The sequence below is a fragment of the Glycine soja genome, chromosome 15, assembly GCF_004193775.1.
Source record: "Glycine soja cultivar W05 chromosome 15, ASM419377v2, whole genome shotgun sequence".
NCBI classification, from domain to species: Eukaryota; Viridiplantae; Streptophyta; class Magnoliopsida; order Fabales; family Fabaceae; genus Glycine; species Glycine soja.
In genome coordinates this window covers 44,842,559-44,852,584 of record NC_041016.1, presented here as the reverse complement: position 1 = coordinate 44,852,584, position 10,026 = coordinate 44,842,559, and the positions used below count along the sequence as shown (strand labels likewise).

Sequence of the window (10,026 nt, the reverse complement as noted above, 5' to 3'; positions counted from 1 at the left end):
TGTACTGTTTCAATCTGTTCAATTTTATATTCGGTTCAATTTTATATTTAAATATACAAATTGATTTAAAAACGGGTATAAAATTAAATTGATTTTAAAAAATTAATTATTATCTAGACTAGTTTTTAATCAGTTTTAAATTAATTTTAACAAATAAACTAATTTCGAACTGATTTTCAAATTAATTTTGAGTTATTTTTTCAAATAAAAAATATTTAAATAAAAATTAATTCGATTAACGAAACTGATTTTATACAAACAATTGAGTTAACTGACTTGATTTTATAAGATAGTACCGTCTTTTTTTTTTTAAACTAGTTAAAAAAAACAATTCAAATTCCGCTACAATCTAATCCAATCTAAATCAGTTTTTTTTTTAACACCCTAGTTTTACATCTGTTTAATGATTATTTTCTTGTTTTAAGGATTATTCAAACTGCATAACAGATTAATTCTCGATTTAACCAATTGAACAAGTGGGTTGGATCAAATTTTCACAACCTTAGTTTTAGCTGAAGTTGTAAGGATATCTTAATTCAAAGCAGTCACATATTTTCATATTTTGTCCAACTGTAATTTTTCATTTAATTGGGCACACGCCATGTTTTGGATCGGATGCACCCCTCTCCTCATCGCCTTCAGCGTGTTCGACACCGTGCTCACCAGAACCTCCCACTGGGACTGCAAATTAAACGTTATCAGGCTACCGCGACGAAATAGAATTTTATTTTTAATTTTTATGTTTTAATCCATGCTCGTGTAATTTTGACAGTTTTGTATAAAGCAGGAAACTAAGTGTTCATTTTTTTATAGCTAAGAGAGGCCTTCATCAATGGGAATGTGGATGCATGAATGCCATTGTGGAGCATCATCTACTTCATTTGATTGTTTAGGGTTTCTTGTTATTTCCTTAATATTCAAATTTCTGTTAATTAATTTTCTATTCAACCTCCCACACCACCCGTCTCGCCATTGGCTCCTCTTATTCCGAAATGGGCGCTTCACCTGAGCCCATCAATTTCAAGTTTGTTTCTCTTCTTCTAACAAGCTGTTTGTAGAAATGCTTCTGTGGAACTAAGACGATAATAGTAATAATAATAATTGTTTGTTATAGCTAAAATAAATAAAATTTGTTGGCAAGAAGTCCAAGATTCCGTCCATGTCTCACTTGAGACTCTCAATGAACGAAAGTAGCAGGTCATCATTTAAATGACGAAGGGTTTTGCTCAAAGTTAGCAGAGAAGCACTTGCTGGAGACCACTCTCAGAACATTGACCCTAAGGTTACATACCCTGCTTTGCTTTCCCACTCTATTCCCTTCTTCTTTTTTTAATAACTTCTCACTTGCAGGAGCAGGACATTTTTCTACTATTTTATTGTGTGTTATTGCCTTTATTATTTAAAATTAGTTTTCTAATTGTTAATTACAAGTATACATAATAGATATAACAGTGGCAATATATATTTGCTATGGCTTAATTACTTAAAGGGACATTTTAGGGAAATGAGAAAACAAGTTAATTAGAGAAGAGTGACAATGCATAATTCCTGAAAACATAATTGAAATGAAATGAAATATTTTGATACATCATGTTGTTCTCGGCATCATTTCTTAAATTATTGTTTTATGGTTGGATACAGATAACCATGGCCATTGCAAGGGAGGTGGCAGCAGTGACTCGCCTTGGCATTGAGGTGACTACAATGGATTCTTTTATGGTAATACATTTTTTTTCTTTTGTTCTAGTTTTTCTGCTGCATCATCTGTTGTTTGAGATCATTTGACTAATTGAATATGTGAAATTTACAGTAGTTTTGTGAAATTGTCGTTGACGATGTGTTTTACAAATTAATCTTTAGGAGAAGTGATACACGGATCTATTTTTGTATTTGGCAGTAACATTGGGAGACTTTATGATATCACTGCAAGTTAGAACATTTGACCTGAAGTTATTCAAAGCTTTTTACTGGTTTTCAGACTTTGGTTTAAACAATTAGGCTGATGTTTCAAGTTGCACTGGTAGTTGGTGGGGGTAACATCTTCCGTGGATCCTCCTGAGCTGGAAGTAGCGGACTAGACCGCTCATCTGCTGATTATATTGGCTGATTCCCTTAATCTCTCTTAGTCTTAGGCGCTTAAGAATAATCCAGCGAACTATAATTATTATTTAGATCTTGAATATCATATTTTTGAAAATTTGAATAAAATCATGCTGTCAATTTGTCATCAAGTTGATGTTTTAGTTTCTTTGATAAATGTATTAATTGCTAGTTTGAAGATACTTTTATTGAGAATGTACACATGGTTGAGGTGGTTGGTTCTGCATCTTGTGTGTCAGCTATAAACAAAATATTGACAGACTTCAAAAAGGAGCCAAGGTCTAGAAGCTATACCCATTTACAACATAAAAACCCAAATTGAATTGTCGTGATTTTCAAACAAAACATCAATCAATATTTCATTCAAATTTCAATTCAAAATTGGATTTATAATTCTTAATTTCTATATTTTTTTTTTCTTAAAGTAGTAGTTCTAGCGGTTGACTCGCTTTTTTCAAATTGTTTTTCATTATTAAGAAAAGGTAACCAAGATAAAATACGAGCTTGTTTTATAGCAATTGTTATTAATCGTTGTTGTTTTAAGGTCAATCTATTTTCGCATCTGGATAATATTTTTCCTTGTTCACTAATAAATCGACTTATTAAACCCATGCTTTTATAATCAATTCGGTCCCCCGATTGGATCAGGGGCAAACGCCTACGAAAAGATCGTTTGGATTTCATAAAGAGTCGCTTAGATTTTTTCATGGTTTATTTATTCCTATTCCAAAAATCACATTTATTACAAGAAATACAATAAAGGATTTGTTTTTTTATTCTGACTTTTTTTAATATATGTTGTTATATACTGATATTTGTATATATTCAACTGTAAATGATAGAATACAGATAGATATATCTATATCGATAAGAAAAATAGATCATTTTACATGTTAAGTTCTTTGGTTCGAAGGGTAACACACAAGCGATCAATTTGATCTATTTCTTTATTTCTGCGTGAATTGTATGTTTTGCAACAACGGGGACAAAATTTTCTCAATTCCAATCGACTAGGCGTATTCTGTCGATTCTTTTTAATTATATATCTGGAAATACCCGTTGATTCCTTATTAACACTCTTTTTATCACAATCGGTACATTCCAAAATAACAATTACTCGGATATCTTTACCTTTGGCCATGAACCTCCCTTGGGTTTTTAATTCACTTAACTCTTTTGTTTTCGGATTATAATCTAAGAAAAAGAAAAGAACGAAAAAACGAAAATATAAATTAAGAATTCGAAATCCAATTTTGAAAGATTTCGTTCCAATTAAGATTAAGATTAATATAGCACAAAAATAATACAATGATCTCGAACTATATTTCGTTTCGAATTGCAATACAATTGCAATACAGTATTTTCATTTTTTTTAACTAAGTATTTTTTATGATATTGTTGCCCCCACCCTATACATTCCATTTAAATTTCTGCTTTCACTCTTTTATTAATAGAAATGGAATTGAATCCTTGGAAGCCTGGACGAGATCCCGAGTTTCACTCTGAATTTCAATTAGGCCAAATTAACCCTTATTCTTTCTCTTTCCTAACTTATTCTATTACAATTGTAAAAAAAAAGAAGAAATAAAAGACGAAATAAAGAAGAGGAGATTAATTACATATTAATTACATATATTTAATACTTAATTGGATCTATAATCTTCTTCACCCCTTTCCGTGTCAATAACTAGAATGAAAAAAAAAGGAATATCAATGCATCTGGAAAAAAACGATTGATCTCTATCAAGAGACCCGCCAAAGCCCTGAACCATAGAGTACTTACTACTGGTGCCACGGAAAGATATGTTTTTAGATCTCGCATTTCAAATCCTCCTTTTTAAGTCTTTTTTCTATCTATAATTTATTTGAATTTAATATTCTTTTTTATTATTCTAAAGAATATTAGTTATATTTCTTTAGAATCTTTTTTTTCTTTTTCATATTCTATTCTATATTATAGTATAGGAAACTAAAAAAATGGCAGAAAATTAGAAAAATGATAGATATAATATATATATCTATATATCAACAGATAAAAATGTGGAAAGCAAGACAAAGATTCATTACAATAACACTAGAAACAAATGGAAAAGGGATGTAGCGCAGCTTGGTAGCGCGTTTGTTTTGGGTACAAAATGTCATGGGTTCAAATCCTGTCATCCCTATCCCTAACTATTACTTATCATATGATATTCCGTATTTTATATTTATTATATATGAGCAATAAAATGGGACCAATTGAAGACGAGTTCCAATTGGACATACATACCGAATATCTATATGTATATATATTGATATAGTATATACATGTAAAATGAATTTGGATCATATAAAATAATTTATGAAAACAAAGCGCTCTTAGTTCAGTTCGGTAGAACGTAGGTCTCCAAAACCCGATGTCGTAGGTTCAAATCCTACAGAGCGTGATGATTCAATCCTACAGAACGTGATTCTTGTATTTTTCGAATGATAATTACACTGAAATAATTAAACATTAAAAAGTCTGAATTTAATCCTTGTGGATTAGGATTAAAACAAAAAAAATAGGGAATCCGCAAAAAAAGAGACATTAATTAATCAAAGATTCAACTGATCACCTCGTCGGTATTGTAAATATGCAGTTACAAATAATCCAGCCAAAGTAATGGGAATTAAACCTAACCCGATTCCAAATAGAAAAACTTCAATCATTTTTATTTGTTCAAAAGGTAAAAAGAAAGGTATATCTATCCTTAACCATTAATCTGTATTGACCATGAATCTCAACGGCCGAGAATTGTAAATTGACACAGTAAGGAACTATAGAATGTCTTATTCCAAAATTGACTATTCCTCTCAAAATTACAAATCAAATAAGTCGTATTTTACTCAGACCAATAAATAGAGCTGAGGTTATAATTAAAATCACTAGTAAAAAACCGAAATAACTAGTTATAGTGAGCATATAGAAGCTAAATGAAATATGTTATTTTTATACATCTGTTTATAAAGCACTTCCCTAAATTTTCATTTTTGAGAGAAAAAGAAGATAAGAAAAAATACTACTTAAAAGATACAATTGAAAATTGGAGGTTCATTAATAAATTATTACAGACGAATAAAAAGAGGAATAGAATGACATAATTTAGAAATAAATTAATCATCTTTGACATCTACTCATTCTGTGATTCCAAATCAACAGACTTATTAATCAACTCATGAATTGAGTAAACTAATCTAATGATAATGAAAATCTTTCGTATTATTTCATATATTATTCTAGAATAGAATTCAATTTCTATTAGAAAGAAAAATGAATATTAAAACAAACACAGAAAAAATAACTTTGTTATTTCAATTTATTTAATTTTGAATTGATATAGAAGAAAATAGAAAAAATATCTTCAACAACCACAAAAAGTATATTTATAGATTTGGCATCTAATTGAATTCTAGAAATATAAAATCTCCTTTATGAATTCTAAGAAATCAATTTACCATATTCTGATTTTAATTGATACTTAGTTTTTAGTCCGAAACTAATAATGTGAAATGTGAAGAACCTTCATTTTATACTATTACTATAAAAATGTACTATCAAAAAATTTTGTATCGGATTTTTGAATACATTGAGACAATCAATGAAGAAAGAAGAAAGAACTTATCTAGTCCTAGATTTCGATTGTGAAATTTCATTGCTCTGTTAGAAGAAGGATAGCTATACTGATTCGGTATACTCAAAGGACACCGTTGGTACAAAATGGACGATCTAACAAGGATTACATTTCAGTAAATTTCTACTTACTGATCTCGTCTTTTATGGAATCGATCCCCCTTTTGACTGTACAAGAATATGTGGAGTTCAACATGTTTGGAAGCACAGGAAAACGTTCTTTTGCTGATATTATTACCAGTATCCGATACTGGATTATTCATAGCATTACTATACCCTCCCTATTCATTGCAGGTTGGTTATTTGTCAGCACGGGTCTAACTTACGATGTTTTTGGAAGTCCCCGCCCAAACAAATATTTTATAGAGGGCCGACAAGGAATTCCATTAATAACTGGCCGTTTTGATCCTTTGGAACAACTTGATGAATTTAATAGATCTTTTTAGGAGGCTCCAATGACCATAGATAGGACCTATCCAATTTTTACAGTATGATGGTTGGCTGTTCACGGACTAGCGGTACCCACTGTTTCTTTTTTGGGATCAATATCAGCAATGCAGTTCATCCAACGATAAACCTAATTTGAATTATAGAGCTACGACACAATCAAACCCAAATGAAAAAAATGTTGAATTGAATCGTACCAGTCTCTACTGGGGGTTATTACTCATTTTTGTACTTGCTGTTTTATTTTCAAATTATTTCTTCAATTAATAGAAGAAATAGGAATAGTAAATAATATATAAGGAATTATTTTATCCCATTCGGAAGGATATCGTTTCATAATTAGATTGATGATTCTCCTATCACACCTAACGCTAAGTTTAATAAGTTTAAAGTAGCAAATTCTGTTAATAAGAAGATATAATAAGAAGTTCAAAGTCAGTGCAATTATTTTAGAAACTTTCACTTTAGCATTCAAAGTATGTAACTAAATGAATAATTGTTTGACTATATAAAACTATTTTGGCATAATCTAGTTCCATTTTTTCCCCCCAAAATTTCTATGGTTCAATATCATATATGTGCATTGCTTACTTGCTATTTTCACTTTTGATGTTTTATTTAAGAAACTTCTTTTTGTCAAATCACTAACTTGGAGTTAGCATTAATATTGTTTTAAAATTGCAGGCATTTAATTAAACTTAAAAATTTTATTTAAAAGTTTTTTTTGAATGATATAACTCTTTAGCCTGAGTGTTTGATATTAAGCCGTTATTAATATCATAAATGAGTTTTTTTTAATTGTATAAATTGAATTAGTTTATATGACATTATAAACGTAATAAAATACATGCAAAATTGTATCTATTTATATATATCATGATATTCAAAATTGTATTGGTAAAAGGTTTAAAAAAATTACATGCAAAATACACCAGATCGAATGATATTGAAAGTTTTTGTGCAATATCAACATATATAGATGCATTTGTTTGACACAAGTACAACACATTTACAAATATTATTTAGAATTGTCCATGCTTCTAATAACTAATAATTAGTCCAGTACACTATAACAAAAGGAATCAAATAAATAACCATATTTCTAAGTATATAATTATTACATACTTGAAAGTCTGGTATTGACAATTTGACATATTTTGCATTGATCTTTTTTCTCAAAAACGATTGATTGACGAGCTTGCTCGTATGTTCGGCCTTGAAGGTAAGTTAGAGGACCCTGTGAGATCAGACTGGCAGCTTGTATTTGTTGACCAAGGGAATGACATTCTTCTCCTTGGTGATGGCCCGTGGCCGTAAGTATTCTTTGTTCCTTATATTTTTAAATGAAATCCCATGCCATTTCAGAATAACCAGGCTTTTCTTACATCTTTCATTCAATATCTTTGGGGTGACAGGGAATTTGTAAATAGTGTAGGACCCAAGAAATTTAAGCACTGGGATAACAACTGTGGGGTCTTTAAACTAATGAATGATATGACAATTAATCAAATACTATGAATCTCTTCTCTCTTGTATTATTGCTCCTACTTCTCTACCCTTTGTCAAATGGTGGGAAGTACTGCCTAGTAGTAGTTTATAGGCTCTACTTATAAGCTTCTCTTTTTTTTTTTCCTGTTTTTCCTGCCTAGGACCATTCATAAGATAAACAATGGGACCATATAGCATCTTGTCGATGTGTTATCTACAATATATTGATCACTTAGTGTGTGTTTGGGCAGAAGTTTGCAAACGTAAAAGGATGTCAAGGAGTGATTTCCTTGAATATGGAGGATGGAACACTACATCGTTTCAAAGCTGCTTCGACAATTTTAGCCACAAGGGAAACAATTTTCTAAGACGATGCTTGATGCTGATTTTTATTTTATTTTATTTCACTTATTTATGGATAAGTGCGATCCTTTATTCTACTTCAGGGTTATGGTAGACCATGTTAGAATTAATGTCTTATGTGAGAGACATGTGACTTATGTAGGAACTAATAAGTAAATAATTAACTATTAAGGGCTAAATTGTAATTGGGCTTAATAGGAGAAGTTTCTAGAGCCAACTGCTACTTGATGGGAGTAGTGGTTATAAATGAGGCTTAATACCCACTAACGTGAAATAAGGTCTCCTTCCTGACCAGAAAAGTATTCTCTCTCACCCATAGCCATCACGAATGGAGAGAGGCAGAAAAGAAAGGCCTAAGGAAGTGAAATCTTATTTCTCTCCTCTTTCAAGAAAATCAAAGTGCACCGGAGAGAAGTTCCTATGGAGAAAGGTACAAGTCTTCCTATGGAGAAATGTACACATCATTATCTACTGTTGTTTATTGATTGTTTGTGAGAATCATAGGTTTCAAGATCCTATTGTTTCCTATCATTGATAGTCTAGGAAACCCCTTAAAGATTTACATGTGGTATCAGAGCATGTGTTATGAAATTTATGATTCTCCAAGAATGATTTAATTTCTCCCAATTATGCATGAACCCTAATTATGAGATTTAGGGATAATTTAATTTCTCCCAATTATGCATAAATCCTAATTATGAAATTTAGGAATTTTATTTTTCGTTGCATGTATTGTTTTATTGACGATATTTTATTATTGTTGAATACCAATTTTTGGAGAAAGATTATTTGAAAACTTATGATTATCGGAGAGAAAGCTGCACGGCATGTATATATTAAATTTGGAGAAAGTTTTTACTTCTAATGATGAAAGAAAGGAAGCATGCCCATTAACATAAAGATTCAATTTCAATTTTGAAAAGCTGCGCCTAGGTTTTTGGCAGGGAAGAATAAGAAATTTTGGAAATTTCTATTTGCAACCTTATGTTTGTTATTTCCAATCCCACTTGATCTTTTTTTTTCCCGAAAAATTATTGTTGAACGTGATTAAAGAATTGAAAGTTTATGTTCTGTAATTAAATTAATATGAATGTTTTGCAATTATTGGTAGCAATAAATATATGTATATGGTACATATTTGCTTGAACGTGTTTGAATGCAAAAACACAAATAAATGCAAATATTATTTTATGGCCTGGAATGAAATTAATAGAATGACTATGAATTGTTAATAGCAATAAGTATGTGCAGGTCATACATATTTGGTTGGAATTAAATGTATGTTGAATTTGTTAGTCACCAAAGTGGCCAAATTTATAAGGTTATTTAATTCTAAATTAATGATTATTTCAATTATACTTGGTTGGAATTAAATGTATGTTGAATTTGTTAGTCACCAAAGTGGCCAAATTTGTAAGGTTATTTAATTCCAAAATTAATGATTATTTTGATTACTCATAGAATAATGGATGTTAAATTATATGGTTATTGGTTTATGGGTAATTGAAATTCATTGTTATAAGGCATTTATGGATCGCCCAAAGGTTGATTAGTTGTTCTTATAATTAATGAATATAATTGTAGGCGATTTGTGTGTATCATTAGTTTTATTTATATGCCCAAAGGAAATAGATACTACTAATTTGTGCATATTTAATTGCCAAATAATGTTAAAATTTTATTAGCATCATTATGTTTGTATGTTGTGTGTTGGTGTATCACCCAAAGGAGAACATCAATATACATTGACTGTTATCTGAATGAATCATATGTATGACATGTATTTTATGTCTCAAAACACTTATGTGAATTTTATTATGTAATACATGTTTTGAATTCATTGGATTCTTATGTATCATCTGAGCCAATTTTAATGGACTTAACTTCTCTGACTGAAATGAGCAAGTCCAATTTCACCTTGGTGTTTTGGATCATGATCTTGCTATGTTGGAAGAGAAGTTTGTTACTATTATTGA

At 30.2% G+C, this 10,026-nt stretch overlaps 1 long non-coding RNA gene and 1 other non-coding gene across 2 annotated transcripts; both read left to right on the top strand.

Moving 5' to 3' along the window:
* Positions 1-448: 448 nt before the first annotated feature.
* On the top strand, positions 449-2,025 carry LOC114386343. The gene is made up of 3 exons (XR_003661058.1): positions 449-1,282; positions 1,642-1,719; positions 1,898-2,025. It is a non-coding gene; the product is annotated as an uncharacterized LOC114386343 (long non-coding RNA).
* Positions 2,026-4,452: 2,427 nt separating this feature from the next.
* On the top strand, positions 4,453-4,526 carry TRNAW-CCA. The gene has a single exon. It is a non-coding gene; the product is annotated as a tRNA-Trp (tRNA).
* Positions 4,527-10,026: the final 5,500 nt, after the last annotated feature.